At 43.4% G+C, this 20897-nt stretch overlaps 1 protein-coding gene across 4 annotated transcripts in view; it reads left to right on the top strand.

The window, feature by feature from the left end:
• The first annotated feature begins 2342 nt into the window (after positions 1–2342).
• The window catches only part of ccser1 (coiled-coil serine-rich protein 1), a 1298783-nt gene continuing 1280228 nt past the window's right edge, over positions 2343–20897 (top strand). For 2 of the 4 annotated variants that reach the window (XM_078209035.1, XM_078209007.1), the window contains exon 1: positions 2351–2519. The gene's annotated coding sequence lies outside the window, so the exon portion shown is untranslated. Of the gene's footprint in view, positions 2524–20897 lie in introns of all 4 variants that reach the window. The other 2 variants (XM_078209027.1, XM_078209017.1) reach the window with 2 other exon arrangements.

The following is a 20897-nucleotide window of genomic DNA, read 5'->3' as shown; positions in this document are numbered from 1 at the left end:
TATGCAGGTTTTGTCAACAAAATGAAGGAGATATTAATTGACTTCAGGAAGCGTAGTGGAGAACATGCCCCTAACTCAATGGGGATGAAGTAGAAATGATCGAGAACTTCAAGGTTTTAAATGTTTAGATCACCAACAACCTGTCCTGGTCCCCCCCATGCCAACACTATAGTTAAGAAAGCCCACCGATGCCTCTACTTTCTCAGAAGATTATGGAAATTTGTCATGTCAGCTACGACTCTCGCCAACTTTTACAGATGTACCATAGAAAACATTCTTTCTCATTGTATCACAGTTTGGTACGGCTCCTGCTCTGCCCAAGACTGCAAGAAACTACAAAGGGTCGTGAATGAAGCCCAGTCCATCACGCAAACCAGCCTTCCATCCATTGACACTGTCTACACTTCCTGCTGCCTCGGAAAAGCAGTCATCATTATCAAGGACTCCCACACCCGGACATACTCTCTTCCATCTTCTTCCATTGGGAAGCTCTGATTGCAACACTGTATTCTGCACTCTCTCCTTTCCTTAGAACCATAGAAAATTACAGCTCAGAAACAGGCCTTTTGGCCCTTCTTGTCTGTGCCGAATGGTCTCTATGAATGGTGTGCCTTGTCTGTATAGTGCGCAAAAAACAATACTTTTCACTGTATGTTTATACATGTGGCAATAATAAATCAAATCAAATCAAAGTTTGTGGGTCTGCGCATGTCTGTGTGAGCCTGCATTTGTGTGTGTGTGTGTTTTTATGAATGTTTCTGTCAGTTATCTTGGCCCAAACTCTGGAATTTCCTCCCTCCCCCTCGCTTTCCTCCTGCAAGACACTTCTTAAAACTTTTCCCTTATTTGACCAAGCTTTTGGTCGTCTGACCTAATATCTCCCTTTGTGGCTAGTTGCCATAATTTTTTTTATAACGTTCCTGTGAAACGCCTTGGACGTTTCATCATATTAAAGGCATGATAAGAATATAAGTTGTTGGTGTGGCTGTGTGAGTTTGTATGCCTGCTTGTCTGTGTTTCTTTCAATATGAAATTATGTTCCTTAGAACGCAGTGAAGGCAGAGTTAGACAGGTTTTTGATAAACAAAGGAATCAAGGGTTATGTGGAGCAGATGGCAAAGTGGAGTTGAGACCACACCTAGATCAGCCATGATCTTATTGAATGGCAGAGCAGGCTCCAAGACTGAATGGTCTACCATCAGTCCTATGTTCTTATGTTTGTGTGTCTGTCATGTTTATGTGTGTGCTGTATGTGTGTATGTGTGTATCTGTGAGTTGGTGTAGATTTGGCAGTGTATCTGTGTATGTGTCTGTTTGTGTATTATGTATCTGTGTGTCTGTCTGTGTGTGAGACTGTTTGTGTATCTATCTACGTGTGTGTCTGTCTGTCTATTTTTGTGTGTCTGTTTGGGCATCTATCTATGTGTGTCTGTCTGTTTATGTATCTATCTGTCTATGTATGCGACTGTTTCCGCATCTATTTCTGTGTGCCTATCTGTCTGTGTATGGTTTGTGTATCTATCTGTGTGTCTGTCCATGTGTCTATCTGTGTGTGTCTGTTTGTGTATCTATCTGTGTGTCTGTCCATGTGTCTGTTTGTGTGTCTATCTGAGTGTCTGTATGTCTGTTTATGTACATCTGTGTGTCTGTTTACATATTTATCTGTTTGTGTGTCTGTTTGTGTATTTAACTGTGAGTTTGTTTATGTATTTATCTGTTTGTGTCTGTTTGTGTATCTATCTATCTGTGCGCATGTGTGTTTATGTATCTGTGTGCATTTAATCTGTGTATGTGTATGTATCAATATATGTGCTTGTCTATTTGTGTATCTGTCTGTGTGTCTGTTTATGTCTATCTGTGTGCATCTGTTTATGTATCTATCGGTGTCTGTGTTTGTGTATTTGTGTGTGTGTCTGTTTGTGTATGTGTGTGTGTGACTATTTGTACCTCTATCTGTGTTTGTGTTTCTGTTTATACATCTATCTGTGTGTCTGATTGTGCAACTGTGTGTGTGCTAGTTTGCATATATATGCGTGTGCCTACTTGTAAATCTATCTGTCTGACTATGTATCTATCTGTGTATCTATTTATGTATCTTTCCATGTGTGTATGATTGTGTATCTGTGTTTATGTACCTATCTGTGTATGGTGTCTGTATCTGTGTGTGTGTTTGTATATCTATCTGTGTGTGTATGTATCTATCTGTTCGTGCATCTGTGTGTTTGTATCTCTATTTGTGTGTTTGTGTCTCAGGTAAGTGAATTCAGTATTAGATTGCTCTAGGACCCGGGAGAAGCTCTGTGCGCTGGGTGTACGCTGTGCGCGTCAATGATTGAATATATACGGAAGAGGAGGAGGCGGAGGTTGCAGCCAGTCAGTGAGGTACAAAGAACTGGGCATTCACCTTTAAATCCGACCATTTAAAAATACACTTCCCACTCCCGGCGTTGGCTCTAATGGATACAACCTTCTACCTGAGCACAGAGGTGGACATCAGCCAGCGGGCTTAAGCTGACAAGGCAGGTAACAGGAGCAATTCTCAACATGTTTGTCTCTCTCTCTCTCCTTCCCGTTGCTTGCTGCGTACGTTTATCCAGTAAGTGTCAGGTGGCGCAGAGACAGGCTGGATCTGTGTTTATCTGGAACACACAGACAGGCCCCATTGCTGCTACTTCCTGGGAGGGAAAAAAAAACAAGATACCCCCTCTTTCAACAAATAAATAAGAAGCAGGACCTTGCAGAGATGCAAGACTTTCACGGGGCCGGTTTGTCACGGGCTGTTAGCGTTAAAGAATGAGGATAAAATTGTATCACTGACTCTCCACAATAAGACATGTATCCACATTGGGTCCCGGCTGGGAGCAGAGCGCAAGCGCGGGCTGCATACCATACACATACTGAAGGTGGGATGGAAATGTATTGTAGTTAATTTCATGTGTATAATGTTCATTTCACAACAGATCCGCTTGTCTCTTGTTACCTACCCCGCGCAACCACAGGGGGGGAAGCGGATAACATGGGCATTGCTTGAATTATGCAGTGTTACATTTGGAAGTCTGGAGGCAGAGGTTATTTGTGCACCTTGTTGTCCCATATCCAAATTCATGCAAATGTCAGCATCAGATAGGACGTGTTTAGATGTTGTTGCGGCAAGCGAGACACACTTTGTTTAACTCTCAAAAATCTCGCCTTGTGTGTTCTTCCAGCTTCTTGTCACAAATTGGTCAACAGGCTTAGTGAGCAGCTGCTGTTTTGAATGCATTTTCGCAATTGTAACCTTCAAGATCAGCAGTGGATGTGTCAGCAGACACCTGATCAGACGTTGTTTCCTTAACTGAACAGTAGTTGTTCCTGATTGTTAAATGTAGAGATGTTGGTGACATAGATTGAGTGCTGAACCGGCTGTTTTTTTTTTAAAGTTGCACTTCCTTTCAGGGCTCAACATTCCTGCAACAAAGTTTTAATATATTTCAACAACTGCAGTTTGTCCTCGTTCTAGGACGCCCGAGCAAATGTAATCTATTAGTATTTTATTTCATTGTCACTGCACGACTTTTCACAGCAGGAACACAGAATATTGTAGCTGTGGGGTTGCAGGATCGGCAACATTTAATAACACATTGACTGTTGCAACTGTCATCTGAAAAGGACTATTGGTGCTGTGAATCCAATGATCATCTGAATGTACCCCTGTGTGTGTGTCAAATGATCACCATCGTTTGTGGGCGAGGGGTGTAGCAGTTTCCATTTATGTCGTTCGCCTGTCAGTCCAGCTAATGTGGAACCCGCACACACTTTGAGTTTTTCTTTAGGTGTGTGTGTGTTTTGATTTGATTTATTATTGCCACATGTATTGGGATACAGTGATAAGTATTGTTTCTTGCGTGTTATACAGACAAAGCACACCGTTCAGAGAGTAGATAGGGGAGAAGGAAAGGAGAGAGTGCAGAATGTAGTGTTACAGTCATAGCTAGGGTGTCAGATCAACTTTCTCTGTCGTCATGATATCCTCCATATCCAAAGACATCTTGGCCACTGCACTGCGTTGGGCTGTTGCTGTTTGGACACGGGGGGGACTCAACACAGTGATTCCCTCGCAGCTCGTATCACTTGTACTGGGGCTGAGTGCTCGCTGTACAGCCCTTAATCTTGTCACTGATGAGGTTAAGTGTCTGGAACTAATGGATTGTCTAAAGATTATGATTACGCCACCTTGACCAGGGACATGAACAACACACCTCATTCTTGGTGACAAGATCTGGCATTTTCTGTATGCACAGCACCCTGGTAGGTATGTCGTTCGGGATCAAAGATCAGGGTGGCACTCGTATAACCTTTCTATCCGGAAGTAGGACTGTCTGTGTCTCCTTTATTTGAAGAGGTTGATGATGCAAGGTGGCATCGTGCTGAACTCCCTGCGTTAATTTGTCGACCATGCAGGGAAATGTACTGGGGGTGGGGGGCGGATCTCGCAGGCACTAAAACAGGATGGGGGAATCACCTATATAGCCCACCCCCAGCATCCGGGGATGGGGGGGGGGGCACATTTTTAAACATGAATTATGTCCCCCTAGCCCAGATTATGGCGTGTTTTACTCTTCTGTAATGTACACCGTGTTCTTTTTTTAATATTTTAAATAAAGTGCCGGAAGAGTGTGCAGCTAAAAGTTCCTTTTGACTTGTAGATCACACTATGATCTAGGGACATATTCTCAACTCAGTCAGATTAAAGCGGATGGGTTGACATGGTTGTGACTAATCGTGTTGTATCAGCTAATATGACCTGACGTTAATACCTAGATTGGAAAACGTCTTTCAAGAAGAGACACATATAACTCCTTGTTGCATTAACTTGAGTTTCGAAAGTTCAGGGATGATCCATCACGTTCTGTTGTAACTGGGGGGAGAAGCAAGAAAGGCGGCTTCTTGTATTCATTGATTTTAATAGAACAAATAGGATGACAATTTGAAATACATCTTTGGAATGAGGTTACTGTCAAGCAGAGGCTCCCAGCCATCAACGGCAATCGGCAGCCCTGAATTCAGAAGGTGCACGTTCATCAGTGTTCCTGATCTTTTACCTCCAATTGGCATCACGGAAGGAGGGCATTCGCTCCATCCTCACTGTGCTAGCTCCTTGAAAGAGCTCGCCAATCTGTCCCACTCCCTTGGCCCTTTCCCCAATGCACACCGTTCTCTCCAAGTACTCAATTCCTTTTTGAAAGCTATTATTGAATCTGCCTTCCTTTCTCAGGCAGCCCCTTCTAGAAATTAGCATGTGACCCCCCCCCCCCTCCCCGTCCCCTACACACCTTGGTCCACAATTTTAAAATGTAAGGATGATGTTGAAAATATAAACAGAAGTGAACATGATAAGATCTCATTATTAGGAAGGGTGGAGTGTTTTTTTTAAAAAACACCAACCTTCTTTAACAAGTGGATTAAGCGTTGGTATTTCCCCAACTGATTTATTTTTGACTGGAAGCATTTGGACATCAGGCTGTTAGGAGTCCCCCGGACCTTGGGTGAGTTAACACAGCGCACTGTCCCTTCCCAAGGCGGGTGCATTTCGCCACTTCCAGAGGTCTGGGACAATGCACAGTGCAACGAGACATGTCCCATTTCAAAATCTGTTCCAGAGGGCAATGCTACCTAATATATATATATATATACATGTGGCAGGAGTGTGTGTCCCTCTTTAAAAGAGGCCGGGAGTGTCTGCACCCCAGGCAATGAGCACTATTGGGTGGCAGGATGGGCTTTATATAGTCCCAGGATCAGACTGAATGGGGCAGAGGACTCCGGCCCCTTTCCAGCGGGGTGTTGCAGCCGGGCTATCAGCTGCTGAATTCCCTGCATCGCCTGCTTGGCTTTCGGACACGTGGGGAATTTATTCATTCCTGCAGTTGAATTTATTTATTTTTTGCTCGTGTGTTCCCTTTTTTTTTTGCAATCCGTCTCCTCCGCCAGCCAAAACACATTAGTCATAAAGCGATGACTGTGCCTGGTGGTGAATGGGTTCCGCACGCATTCTGCCAGACACAAGGATGCGGTGCTTTTTTGTGGCCGTTGATGCAGTGTCTCTGTCTATACGGGGTACTTACTCCGGCAAGCTCTATTATGTGGCAGTGCCCCGGAATGAGACCGAGACACGCCACACCCGGGCGAGACAACCCCATTGGCAGCAGGAGGACGGAAATCCCCCCCTCCGACGGATTAAAAGGACCTTTTTATTGCTTGTCCTGCGGTCCCTGAAGCTGTCTGTGTCCTCAGAACTGACACAGCTCAAGGGCTCAAACCAGCAGAGTGCAGGTTTGAGCATTGACAGTTGCACAGAGAATCCCAACAGACCCACGCTGGCTAGACTTAAATCTTTTCTTTTAACATCACACGGACGTTTAAGGACGCTCAGTGGTGTCCGTATTGGCTTCACTTGGGTATTGATCAGGTAGATTGCGGTGAATGCAATACAGGGAGCCACTACTTTCAATTCCTTCCCCTATCGATTACTGGCCACCTCCCATTATTGAAAGCAATCTTGAACTTGTCTGGAATTGGATGTCCTGCAATTGTAGAATCTTTTTCCCCCATATTCAAAATTTGTAAAAACCAATCAGTCTCTGATTTACCTTTTGTTAGGTTGGAACCCAATACATTTTTATTTATTAGTGTCATGAGTAGGCTTACATTATCACTGCAGTGAAGTTACTGTGAAAATCCCCTAGTCACCACACTGCGGCACTTGTTCGGGTACACTGAGGGGGAATTTAGCATAGCCAATGAACCTAACCAGCAGGTTAGGAGACAACGGGGATTACCCAAAGGAAACCCAAGCAGACATGGGGAGAATGTGCAGACTCCGCACAAACAGTGACCCAAGCTGGGAATTGAACCCAGGTGCTGGCCGCTGTGAGGCAGCAGTGCTAATCACTGTGCCACCCCACATGTCCATATATGTTAAGTATTCATTGTAGAGCCTGCAGCAGTAGTGGACTCGTCAACATTAAGGGCATTTAAAGGGTCATTGGATAAACATATGGATGATATTGGAATAGTGTAGGTTAGATGAGCTTTAGATTGGTTTCACAGGTCGGCGCAACATTGAGGGCCTAAGGGCCTGTACTGCGCTGTAATGTTGTATGTTCTATGTATGTATGTAGAGCCTCTTTTGGATAATGTTAAATTGCTTGTTTCCTGCCTGCAGGTAACCATTCTGTTAACCTTGACCTTCTCTATTTTGTATTCATTCATGGAATGTGAACATTTCCAGCAAGGTCAGCATTTATTGTCCTTGAGAATGAGGCAGTGAACAACCTTCTTGAACTTGGTATGGTGAAGTTGCTCCTACAGTGCTGTTAGGGAGGGGATTCTGGGATTTTGACCAAGGGACAATGAAGGAACAATATGTTCCCAAATCAGGATGGTGTATAACTTGGAGGGAGGCTTGCAGGTGGTGATGTTCCCATGTACCTTACCTGTATACAGCATTGTATGACATTATAACATTGTGAAAAATCTTTCCAGAAAAGCCGAGTCACTTCACTTAATCTCTGACTATTTTATCTCTGATTATATTTGATTTATTATTGTCATATGTAATGGTATACAGTGGCAAGTATTGTTTCTTGCATGCTTTCCAGACAAAGCATGCCATTCACAGAAGGAAAGGAGAGGGTGCAGAATGTAGTGTTAGTCACAGCTAGGCTGTAGAGAAATATCAACTTAGTGCGAGGTACGTCCATTCAAAAGTCTGATGGCAGCAGGGAAAAAGCTGTTCTTGAGTTGGTTGGTGCGTGACCTCAGAGCTTTGTATCTTTTTCCCGACGAAAGAAGGTGGAAGAGAGAATGTCCAGGGTGCGTGGGTCCTTGATCATGCTGGCTGATTTTCCGAGGCAGTGGGAAGTCAATGGATGGAAGGCTGGTTTGCGTGATGGACTAGGCTTCGTTCATGACCCTTTGTACTTTCTTGTAGTCTTGGACAAAGCAGGAACCATGCCAAGCTGTGGTACATCCAGAAAAGATGGAGCATCTGTAAAAGTTGGTGAGAATCACTATCCAATTGTGTGACTCTAGTGTACATTTAAGAAATGTGTTTTTTTAAAAATTATGTTCTTTGCAGCTATAAGCAGCTTTAGTTTTTTTTTCATTGTTGCTGGACTGTCTGCTAGAAGTCCTTTTATTGCTGCTTCAATAGTTTAAATGGGGGATTTGTTTATTTTTACTCTGGGCCTCAGGTACTTTCTGGGATTTGTCAATGGATGGGAGGCTGGTTTGTATGATGAACTGGGCTTCATTCACAACCTTTTGTAGGTTCTTGCGGTCTTGGGCAGAGCAGGAGTCATACCAAGCTGTGGTACAACCAGAAAGGATACTTTCTGTGGTGCATCTGTAAACTTGTATAAGTAGTCATGATGTGGAGATGCCGGCGTTGGACTGGGGTAAACACAGTAAGAAGTTTAATGTAGAAACTTGATGTCTGTGTCGATGTAGAAACTTGATGTCTGTGTCGATGTAGAAATTATTAAACTTCTTAACTTGTATAAGAACAGGAGTAGCACATTTGGTTGGTGGATCTTTATTTGCCATTTTGTTTTGATACCTCGGACTTTTTAGTCTCAATTCCCTTCTATTGTATTCCTATGTCCACACTTTGCTTCTGTTTCTGTGCATTTTGAGTTCCTACAAATCTGCAAAGACATTTTTCTTCTGGATTTACTTTGAATCATTAGCTTATTTTGAATTCTAATACTTTGTGCCCTCATTGTACATATTTTAAAACCTGAGGTTCAAAGAAGTAATAAAGTCCTGCTAAATACAATTATGATTTAAAAAGAACCATCAATGCCAACATGCTTTGTAAAGTATGTTACCCTTCAGTATTGAACAGTTGACATGAATTATTGTCTCGTATACGGTGCAAATTGCTCACACTATTTGTAAGTCTGGTGGAGAGAAGTGTATATAGCATTGTAGGGATGGGCAATAAATGCTGGCCAGCCAGCGACGCCCATGTCCCACTGAATGGGGAAAAAAAACATTTGACTGAAGACATCAGTTATATGGCTCAATGACCAGAATAAGGGAGATGGATTGAATGTAAAGGGATCTGGGTCAATTAGGCAAATGCACTCGATAATGGATTGATTTTTGAAGTAAGGTAATGTACACTGGGCAATAAAAAAGGTGTGTGTGATGGTGGAATAATCATTAGCAAAGCCAGACAATAATAAGGATTTGGATGTGATTGTTGACCATTTGTTGAATATATCCAGCTGTCATCGTCGCAAAGATTGCCTGCTTCCGCCTCTTTAATACCTCTGGCTTTGCCTCAGCTGAATTGCTGCTGAATGCCTCCCCCCACCATCCATTCTTTGTTCTCTCCTGGATTTGAATACTCCAGTCTTCTCCTGGACTGCTTCCCCACTTGCATGTTTCATGAACATCAACTCATTCAAAACTTTTGTCTGTTTCACAATATGCATCATCTCGTATGAGGAGAGATTGTGTCGGTTAGGATTGTATTCACTGGAGTTCAGAAGAGTGAGGGAGGGATCTCATAGAAATCTATAAAATTCTAACAGGACTAAACAGGGTAGATGCAAGAAGGATGTTCCTGATGGAGGGGGTGTCCAGAACCAGAGGTTAAGGTCTGAGGATAATGGGTAGACTGTTTAGGACAGAAATGTCTTCACTCAGAGTGGTCAGCCTGTGGAATTCACTACCACAGGAATTAGTTGAATGTTTTCAAGAAGCAATTAGATATCGCACTTGAGGCGAAGGGGATCAAGAGATATGGGGGGAAGGTGGGATCAGGCTGTAGAGTTGAATGGTCATAATGAATAGCGGAGCAGACTCGAAGGGCTGAATGGCCTCCTCCTTGTCCTAGTTTTTATGTTTCAGCTCCTACAGACAGTTTCTGCAAATTTCTCACAGCTGAGGTAAAAGTAGAAAGGTAAAGCTGAGCAGGAATGCTGATGTCTTGCGACAAATGAAACATTTGGTAATACAAGCAAGAAATCAGAGGCTTGAAGAAGGTGCAGACTCTTAGAAGAACAGTGTAACCTGGTAAATTTAAACTAGAAGACAGAAATCACTGGCAAGTCATTTTAGGAGTGGTTGATGTTTTGTTTCTTCACATCTTGAGAATTAAAATATCTCTGAAAGATTGACAAGGCATGAGGGAGATTATTGTAATTATGCGATCGATTTCTTTCCTGCTACATTTCACAGCAATTGTCTGAGCAATGGAGATAGAGATAGATGGGCCATATCTGAAAGGAGGTCAAAGGCTATGGGGAGAATATCAGAAACATATCAGCCATGATCGAATGGGGTAGCAGACTCAATGGGCCGCATGGCCTAATTCTGCTCCTATGTCTTATGAAACAAGTCAGGTCTTTCACTCTTTTATAGTCCAATGAGTTGGTGCTAACTGAAGAAGATCTTTTTAATTTCATTTGTCAAAGGTATTTGAGTATTTTCAAAAGCATGAACAAAATGAGAACTGAAACCAGAGCTGTACATTGGGTCAAATGCATTTGACCCAATGTATTTTATCCATCAAGAAAAAAATTCAAGCCCCACCCCTCAAACAATTGTTTCTTAAGCTATTCTTAACATAAAAATATTTTGGGAGGCAGTTGCAGATGGAGTTCTACAATGCTAAAAGTGCAGAGATTAGATGCAGATGTTGAGTTTGGCTGCTTCACCTTCAACTCCAGAGTGCAAAAGAGCTGAGTTGCCGCAGTCAATTGTTTAAAGTTTATTTATTAGTGTCACAAGTAGGCTTACATTAACACTGCAATGAAGTTACTGTGAAAGTCCCCTATTTGCCACACTCTGGCGCCTGTTCGGTTACACCTGAGGTAGAATTTAGCATGATCAATGCATCTAAACAGCTTGTCTTTCGGACTGTTAGAGGAAACCGAAGCACACGGAGACACGGGGAGAATGTGCAGACTTTGCGTAGACAGTGACCCAAGCCAGGAATTGAGTCCAGATTCCTGGTGCTGTGAGGCAGCAATGCTAACCACTGTGCCACCAATTTCACCAATGGAATTGGTCCAGCAAGGTTCTGTCAGGTTAACAAAATTATTTACCATGAAGTCGGTCCCTAGTGAACCTCGATGTTATGTGATAAAACTGTAGTGGCCTGTTCCCAATTTGTAGCAAAGGCCTTAAAGGCTGCTGTAATGAATTGGGAGCTCAGAGCCAGAGTAAAAGTGGGAAGGCCATGGAATCTATCAAAGATCTCTCATTGTTGTTGTGGCCTCGATTTATCTTGCATTGAAATCCACTCCTCACATTTCAGCGAAGAATTTTCTGACAGATGTACTGATGTTTCCTTTTTCAATAACGCGTTGCCTCCTTGTTGTACTGGTTAGCCATGAAGAACCCTGTTGGATTTGCATTTTCAGTATTGCTCACTGTCTTGCACGCCTGAGCTTGGTTTTACTGACATTCAATTTTCATGCCGATTTCAAATGATGCAGATCAAGACATCTGAGCTCCCTGAAGCTCTTGTGGAGTTCAGACATGGGATTCGAGTCCAACACCTTTGCAGTTAAATGTTGTACACTGATGCTTGCACACAGATCTTTCCATTAAAAATAAACCTCCTCAGTTAAATTTTCATGGGTTTTGACTGCTTCAACAACTACAAATACATATTTTCCATATAGAAATACCTTTTATGGCCTTGAAATGAGACCGCTTTCTCCTGCAGATTAAATTGCATGTAGATGATGATGAAATGTGTATGATTTATACGTAAATCGACTTTTCACCAGTGCTCATTATGGGCTCGTTGGGAAGAATGGCCCCCTCTTCTGTAATGATTCTGTGACATGGATGTAGAAACTTGTGGGGTTAATATGTGGGGTTACATGATAAGCCTGGGTAAGAGTTGGTGCAGGCTGAATGGCCTCCTTCTACACTGTCAGGATTCTATAATGATTCTATGATATCAAATAGTGACTCTGTCCTTGCTGTCGATGAGAAAGGACCATTGATTTAAATTGCTCTGAGAAGTCAAATTTCAGTTTCACTAAATGAGATCCTAAGATTTCTATTCATTCTGTGGATGATATTCTGCCTGATTTTTCTAATTGGAATTGTTGGCTGTTTTGAATAAGTGGGATTCTGTTTCTAATGAAGGGTTCTGGGATTTTCACCAGAGTTTTATGAATCAGGTTCCATGAACCTTCCCCATTTTTCTGGGCAAGATTTAAATCAGTAACCATGGCCGTGCGGTTTATATCTTTGTTTTGTGCAGTCAAGGCCAGGGATGTCATTGCGAAGAAACGAAAAATGTTTCCATTTCAGTCATTCAGTCATGTATTGTCATTGCATCACACTCTCTCTGGGCAAGTATTGTCTTGATGTGGAGATGCCGGCGTTGGACTGGGGTAAACACAGTAAGGAGTCTAACAACACCAGGTTAAAGTCCAACCTGGCAGACAGTCCAAAGTCAAGGTTGCCCTACACTGCCCCAACCTCAGTTAGCCCTCCCTGCTCTGCCCATGTGAAATCTCTGCCCCCACAATCCCACTAGTCATTGATTATTAACAAATGAGAAGTTTTAAGCTAAGATCTTGCAGCCGTGGGTAATTAGATTGAAGTGCCAGAACTTTGACTTTGTTACGTCTATTGTTATGGGGCCATTAGGTGTTACTTTACAAAGAACAGTACAGCACAGGAACAGGCCCTTCAGCCCACTGTGCCTGCACTGACATGACGCCTTTCTAAACTAAAGACCTTTCACCTCTACGTGGTCCGTATCCCTCTATTCCCTGCTTATGCATGTGTCTGACAAGATGACTCTTAAACGTTGCTATTCTACCTGTTTCTACCACCTCCTCTGGCAATGCATTCCAGGCGCTTACTGTTAATCCAGAAGGACCAATCCAGGGTAGACAATAAAAATATATCAAAACTTACTCCCAACTTGTAAATCAAAGGTTCAATAAATAAACTTCATTACTCCAAACTTGATGCCTCACCCTGGGCCATTCCCAGTTCCAATCAATTCCCAACATGTTCTAATTTATACTGAGTCAGCTGATCATCACACCATTCTGTCATTGGTTGCATGGTTTCCTGGGTCAGCTGACCCTTACAGCTTGTTACCATTGGTCACATTACAACAGATCCAATGTGATCACTGGTTACATTCCAGCAGCACCATCTGTGTAAAAAAAAATCTCTTTTCACTTCTCCTTTAAACTTTTCCCCTTTTTTACTTTAAATTTTTGTCCCCTATTAATTGACATTATTAATTGGGGGAAAAGAACTCCGACTATCCATTCTATCCATGCCTCTTATAATTTTGTAGGCTTGTATCAGGTCTCCCCTCAGCCTCCGACGTTCAAATGAAAACAAACCAAGTGATTTACAGCAGTGATTTCTTTTTCAGAACCTTTCTTGGTGGGGTGATCAGACAGACCCCTTGTAAATATTTACAGTCACTTTGAACTCCTGAAAAAACCCAGATGTATTGCTAGTTTCTCAAATTGAAGTTAATGCTGTTGGAAAAAGTGTTTGCATAGACATTTTTTCCCCCAAAATATACTTTATTCATAAATCTGTGAGAACATTACAATCATTCCAAAATGACCATCACACAAAAAGCAATAATATTCAGGTTCTTTATTTGCAACAAATGACATTCTGAGATGCTTGAATACAGTCAAAGAAATGTTTTAGACATTTTACATTGGTCTCACAAATGTTGCAAAGTTACTTTTAAAGGTTGTCTACATAGAATAAGTTGCACTCTGAGGTGCTTCAGTGCAGCTGAAATACATGCAATATTCACTGTACATTCAATGAGTCACTTGGCCCGAAGAGGTTCTGCACCCCTTGGTTCAATGTGCTTGAAAGATCTTAGACTGACCTGCCCCAAAGCTTTAGTGCATCCCTCAGCACATAGTCCTGGGCTTTGGAATGTGCTAGTCTACAACACTCAGTCGGGGCCAACTCCTTGCACTGGAAGAACAACAAGCTACGGGCAGACCAAAGAGCGTCTTTTGCCGAGTTGCTGATCCTCCAGCAACATCTGATGTTTGTCTCGGAGGGCGTCCCTGGGAACAGTCTGTAGAGCACAGAGTCCTGCGTCACGGAGCTGTTTGGGATGAACTCCGATTTAAAAACTACCTTGTCCAGACCTTTATTGATGTGGAGATGCCGGCGTTGGACTGGGGTGAACACAGTAAGAGTTTTAACAACACCAGGTTAAAGTCCAACAGGTTTATTTGGTAGCAAATACCATAATATTTCGGAGCGCTGCTCCTTCGTCAGATGGAGTGGAAATGTGCTCTCAAGCAGTGCACAGAGACACATAATCAAGTTACAGAATACTGATTAGAATGCGAATCCCTACAGCCAGCCAGGTCTTAAAGATACAATGTGGGTGGAGGACCCACATTGTATCTTTAAGACCTGGCTGGCTGTAGGGATTCGCATTCTAATCAGTATTCTGTAACTTGATTATGTGTCTCTGTGCACTGTTTGAGAGCACATTTCCACTCCATCTGACGAAGGAGCAGCGCTCCGAAATATTATGGTATTTGCTACCAAATAAACCTGTTGGACTTTAACCTGGTGTTGTTAAAACTCTTACTGTGTTCAGACCTTTATTGCACAGGCACGTTCCACAAGGAGGTGGACAACGGCCTCTTCCCAGCACAGTCACCTCGAGGGCAATGTGCAGAAAAGGCATGGATTTGGAGGTACCTTGGAATTGTCACAGATTTGTGTATTGGGATCCCAGTGAGAAAACCCATGCTTCAGAGTGGGGATTCCCAGCCTTTTTGCTCAGTGAGCTGAGTCTGTGTGCGCCGCAACAATAGGCTGTGTCTGATCCGAGAACACTTCCGAGCAAGGGTGAATGATGACTTGCACGTTATTGATGAATTGCTCACATTTCAAAAACACATTAGCTATTTGTTGCAGGAATAAATTCTGCTCATTAGCATCCTGGGTTTATTGCATCTCTGTTCCACCTCTGTGAAGCAGCATCCTGTGCTGCTCTGAGTGATTTGGAAATGAAATACTCTCCACCACGGCTCTAATTGAAAACATATTGGCTGTTATGGAGCTGACTAACAATCGTAAATATTTTATACTTAAAATGAGTTAATAGTCCAAGAAAATGTGAGCTGTCAAATATCTTTTTTTAACTAAATCAGACAGATTTCTTTTTAGCAGTTATGCAAGTTTCGGTAGACAATCCAGTTGTTTTGTAGTAATGGTGTGTCTCTATCTATCTATCGATATGTATTCATAGTCCCCTTGTCAGATTTCGTATGTCAGCTTTTTACATTATTGATTTCTCGTTCCATGTTTATAATGGTCAGTGTCAATGTACACACATGACTCTATACAATTTGGCCACTCAGTTCTTAACTCAACTCAAAAATGTCCTCAAATTAAATTCCTGATTGATTATCAGCCTGTAAATCCTTCCAGTACACCTGATGGCAGGCGGTAGGAGTGGGGGAGTTTGCGAGTCAGCCATACTGTAGAAAGCAACGGCAAACCACTGTATTACTTTGCCAAATGAACAAAGAAAATTACGCGCTGGAACAGGCTCTTTGGCCCTCCAAGCCTGCACCGATCATGCTGCCTGACGGAACTAAAATCTCCTACCCTTTCAGGGACCATATCCCTCTATTCCCATCCTATTCATGCATTTGTCCAGACGCCCCTTAAAACTCACTGTCGTATCTGCTTCCACCACCTCTCCCGGCAGTGAGTTCCAGGCACCCACCACCCTCTGTGTAAAATAAACTTGCCTCGTACATTTCCGTTAAACCTTGCCCCTCGCACCTTAAACCTGTGTCCCCTAGTAATTGACTCTTCCATCCTGGGAAATAGCTTCTGACTACCTACTCTGTCCATGCCCCTCATAATCTTGTAGACCTCTATCAGGTCGCCCCTCAACCTTCGTCTTTCGAGTGAGAACAAACCAATTTTCTCCAACCTCTCCTCATAGCTAATGCCCTCCATACCAGGCAACATCCTGGTAAATCTTTTCTGTACCCTCTCCAAAGCTTCCACATCCTTCTGGTCATGTGGCAACCAGAATTGAACACTATGTTCCAAGTGCGGCCTAACTAAGGTTCTATAGAGCTGCAACATGACTTGCCAATTTTTAAACTCAATACCCCGGCTGATGAAGGCAAGCATGCCAAATGCCTTCTTCACTACCTTCTCCACCTGCGTTGCCACTTTCAGTGACCTGTGTACCTGTACACCCCGATCCCTCTGCCTATCAATACTCCTAAGGGTTCTGCCATTCACTGCATATTTTCTATCTTTATTAGACCTTCCAAAATGCATTACCTCACATTTGTAATCACAAATCAATTGAGCGGCAGTCCATGGTCACCAATGCCTTCTTGGGGCATGGTGCCTGAAGGAGGAGGAATGGCTGAAATACTCACAGGGAGATGGCATATTGTCTAATTTTGAAATGTTTAATTTTTAAAAGCAAATGTGGATTTTCTGAGCAAAGTCGAAGCTAGGAAGGGAAACTGGTTGAGGGTGAAGGGGCCTCTGGCCTCACTAAACCTCCAGCTGGGCGGAGCAGTGATTGGGTGTGGGGGGACAGGTTAAGTTTGAGATGACTGAGTGAGGTAGAGGAGATAATAAAGGGGTCAGCGAATAGTTTAAGTAGGAAGAGGTGGAAGGAGCAAGGGTCTGATGGGAAGGGGAAAGAGAACAAAGAACAGTACAGCACAGGAACAGGCCCTCTGGCCCACCAGGCTTGCACCAACACGATGCCTATTTAAACTAAAGACCTTTTGCCTCCATGCGGTCCATGTCACTTCATTCCCTGTCTATTTGTGTATCTGTCAAGATGCCTCTTAAATGTTGCTATTGCATCTGCTTCTACCACCTCCTGTGGTAGCGCATTCCAAGCAATTACCACCCTCTGTGTAAAAAAAAAGACTTGCCTTTTGCATGTCCTTTAAACTTTCCCCCTTTACCTTAAACCTACGTCCCCTCGTATTTGATTATTATTGTCACATGTATTAGCATACAGTGAAAAGTATTGTTTCTTGCGCGCTATACAGACAAAATATACCGTTCATAGAGAAGGAAACAGAGTGCAGAATGTAGTGTTACAGTCACAGCTAGGGTGCAGAGAAAGATCAACTTAATACAAGGTAAGTCCATTCAAAAGTTTGACAGCAGCAGGGAAGAAGCTGTTCTTGAATCGGTGGGTACGTGACCTCAGACTTTTGTATCTTTTTCCCGACGGAAGAAGGTGGAAGAGAGAATGTCCGGGTTGCGTGGGATCCTTAATTATGCTGGCTGCTTTGCCGATGCAGCGGGAAGTGTAGACAGTCAATGGATGGGAAGCTGGTTTGCGTGATGGATTGGGCTATTGACATTGCTACCCTGGGAAAAAGACTCCAACTCTCCATTCTATCCATGCCTCTCATTATTTTGTGCACTTCTATCACGTCGCCCCTCAGTAGTTGGGTAATTGGAAAGTGACGAGATAGGGAATTGAGGGGTACTAGGGGAAGCATGTGATTGAAAAATTGGTTAGAAAAGGTGCACCTGAAAACCATGTTATCTCTACAACCTAAATCCTGCAGCATACAGTCACTCCACACCACCCTGCTGCATGTAGCCAAAAGGAAATAAGAACCAACAACAAGTACTGTACTTGCATTTATATCGTGTCTTTAACAGAGTAAAGTGTCACAAGGTGTAACATAGGAGTGCTAGCTGACAACATTTGACGCTGATCCACTGAAGGAAATCAACATGAGGGCAAGTGACCAGAAGCCAAAGAAGTAGATTTGACAAAGCATCCCACAGGAGGGGACAGAGAAGTTGAGGGGTTTAGTGATGGAATCCCAGAGTCAGGAACCTAAACAGCTGAAGACATGTGCACCAATGCTGGAGAGACAGGAAATCGGGGATGCAAAAGAGGTCGGAATAGTGGAGTGCAGAAATTTCGACTGGTTAGAATCCTACAGTGCAGAAGTCGGCCATTTGGCCCATCGAGTCTGCACTAACTACGATCCCACCCAGGCCGTATCCCCATAACCCCATGCATTTACCCTAGCTAGTCCCCCTGACAGGGACAATTTGCCTAACCTGCATATCTTTGGAGTGTAGGAGGAAACCGGAGCACCTGGAGGAAACCCACGCAGACACGGGGAGAATGCGCAAACTCTACACAAAAAGTCACCCAAGCCGGGAATCAAACCCGGGTTCCCGGCGCTGTGGGGCAGCAGTGCTAACCACTGTGCCACCGTGCTGTGCCGCAGGTTCTAGAGCTGAAGGAGGTTACAGAGTTTGGCGGAGGCGAGGCCATGGAAGGATTTGAACAGAGGGATAAGGCTCCAAGCAACAGCTTTCTGGATCACAGTCCAGAAAGTCCAACATGGGCAATGTAGCAAACTCGAAGCTCTCAGCTGTGTCCGGAATGGGAAAAAAGTGAAAATAAGCATTTGCAACAGCAATCTATCTCATGTGGGCCAGTGGCGCAATGGATAACGCGTCTGACTGTGGATCAGAAAATTCCAAGTTCAACTCCTGGCTTGTTGAGTGCAAACGTTTGGATAGTCAGAAGCTTTTTCCAGGGTGGAGGAGTCAATTACTAGCGGGCACAGGTTTAAGGGGCAAAGTTTAAAGGAGATGTAAGAGGCAGATGTTTTGCGCAGAGGGTAATGGGTGCCTGGAACTCGCTGCCGGGGGAGGTAATGGAAGCAGATACAGTAGTGACTTTTAAGGGACGTCTTGACAAATACATGAATAGGATGGGAATAGAGGGATATGGTCCCCGGAAGGGTAGGGGGTTTTAGTTCAGTCGGGCAGCATGGTCGGTGCAGGCTTGGAGGGGCCGAAGGGCCTGTTCCTGTGCTGTAATTTTCTTTGTTCTTTGACCCAAACAGGCACCATCATGATGAGCTGACAAAGTGCGTCTGAATCACTGAAAATCTGGTGCTGACTTGGGAGCTGGGAATGACTGGTTTTCATTGTGTACAGCAATCCATGGTCACCTTCAGTATATCCCAGTTCAAACCCAATCAGTACTACCCTTTGTCAGTACATCCCGGTCTGGTTTCTAACTGGACAAATCTAGGTTTTCTATCTGGGGACCGTGAAAAGCAAAATGAAAAGTTAAAATGGGAAAGTGAGAGAGAGAGAGAGAAACAGTAACACACAGACAGGGGAGGGAGAGGTCATGGAGTCATAGAGATTTAAAGCATGGAAACAGATCCTTCGGCCCAACTTGTCCATGCCGCCACTTTTTTTAACACTAAACTAGTTCCAATTGCCCTCGTTTGGCCCATATCCCTCCATACCCATCTTACCCATGTAATTGTCTAAACGCTTTTTAAAAGATAAAATTGTACCCGCCTCTTTGACGACCTCCAGCAGCTTATTCCAGACACTCACCACCCTCTGGGTAAAAAAATTGTGCCTCTGGACTCTTTTATATCTGTCCCCTTTCACCTTAAACCTATGTCCTCTAGTTTTAGACTCCCCTACCTTTGGGAAAAGATATTGACTACCTGATAGATCTAGCTGATCTGTGCCCCTCATTATTTTAGAGACCTCTATAAGATCACCCCTAAGCCTTCTATGCTCCAGAGAAAACAGTCCCAGTCTATCCAGCCTCTCCTTATAACCAAGTCCTGGTAGCATCCGAGTAAATCTTTTCTGCACTCATTACAGAAAGAATATTATTAAACTAGAAAAAGGTGATCAGAACTGTACACAGTATTCCAAGTGTGGCCTTACCAATGTCTTGTACAACTTCAACAAGACGTCCCAATTCCTGTATTCAATGTTCTGACTAATGAAACCAAGCATGCTGAATGCCTTCTTCACCACTCTGTCCACCTGTGACTCCACTTTCAAGAGGCTATGAACCTGTACCCTAGATCTCTTTGTTCTATAACACTCTCCAATGCCCTACCATTAATTCAGTAAGTCTTGCCCTGGTTCAATTTACCAAAATGCATCACCTCGCATTTATCTAAATTAAACTCTATCTGCCATTCACCAGCCCACTAGCCCAATTGATCAAGATCCCATTGTAATCCTAGATAGCCTTCTTCACTGTCCACTATGCCACCAATCTTGGTGTCATCTGCAAACTTACTAACCATGCCTCCTAAATTCTCATCCAAATTAATATAAATTACAACAGTGGACCCAGCAGCAATCCCTGGGGCACACCGTTGGTCACAGGCCTCCAGTTTCAAAAACACTCTTCTACAACTACCCTCTGTTTTCTGTCATCAAGCCCATTTTGTATCCATTTGGCTACCTCACCCTGGATCCCGTGAGATTTAATCTTATGCAACAACCTACCATGCAGTACCTTGTCAAAAGCCTTTAATAAATATTTATTACGTGATATTGAACAACAGAAGAAAAATCTTGTTCCCTACACATGTTGAGTTTTCCTGTCACAAATTCCGATTTTACCTTGTGGGGGGGGGGGGGGGGGGGGGTGGTAGCATCAAGCAGCGCCATCACTGTTGGGAGGTTGTAATTGCAGTGTGACACATTTCCATGTATTAGCTTAAAAAAATGGAAACTCAATTGTGTGAGGATGTCCTGGTCCAAGTATCCCTTACAACATTCTCTCTAAGGCGTGTGGCCGCACAGCAGTTCAGAAGAGGAGGCAAACTGGTCAAGTACAAGAAGTAGTCCCTCAAAGCTGTGGGTGTGTGTGTTATGAGGGACTGAGCAGTGCAATGATTTGATTTGATTTGATTTATTGTCACATGTATTGGGATACGGAGAAAAGTATTGTTTCTTGCGCGCTATACAAAGCATACCATACATAGAGAAGGAAAGGAGAGAGTGCAGAATGTAGTGCGAGGGTGTAGAGAAAGATCAATTTAATGCGGAGTAGA

The sequence above is a fragment of the Mustelus asterias genome, chromosome 1 (genome assembly GCF_964213995.1).
Source record: "Mustelus asterias chromosome 1, sMusAst1.hap1.1, whole genome shotgun sequence".
NCBI lineage: Eukaryota > Metazoa > Chordata > Chondrichthyes > Carcharhiniformes > Triakidae > Mustelus > Mustelus asterias.
Note: the sequence above shows the minus strand (reverse complement) of the source record. Positions and strands in the feature narration are given on the sequence as shown.